The sequence below is a fragment of the Pygoscelis adeliae genome, unplaced genomic scaffold (assembly GCF_000699105.1).
Source record: "Pygoscelis adeliae isolate BGI_AS28 unplaced genomic scaffold, ASM69910v1 Scaffold36, whole genome shotgun sequence".
Taxonomy (NCBI): domain Eukaryota; kingdom Metazoa; phylum Chordata; class Aves; order Sphenisciformes; family Spheniscidae; genus Pygoscelis; species Pygoscelis adeliae.
This window is the reverse complement of record NW_008824934.1, coordinates 433,497-433,736: the sequence shown is the minus strand read 5'-3', so window position 1 is coordinate 433,736 and position 240 is coordinate 433,497.

The following is a 240-nucleotide window of genomic DNA, read 5'->3' as shown; positions in this document are numbered from 1 at the left end:
GTAAATTAGGCCAAAACCTACAGTACGGTAGAAGGCCCAAAGGCCTTCTCTAAGGAAATCACAAGCCAGACAGCGAAAGCCACGTTGCTTCCACGAGTCCTCACGTTACAGAGCACCGCATGGCGCCCGACCCTCGCGTTGCCGAAACGCCACCTCGACACCGGATTCACGCCGCACCCCAGCAACACCACGCGCAACGCCGCCCTACGGGGCACCACCACGCGGCCGCGCTCCAGCAAA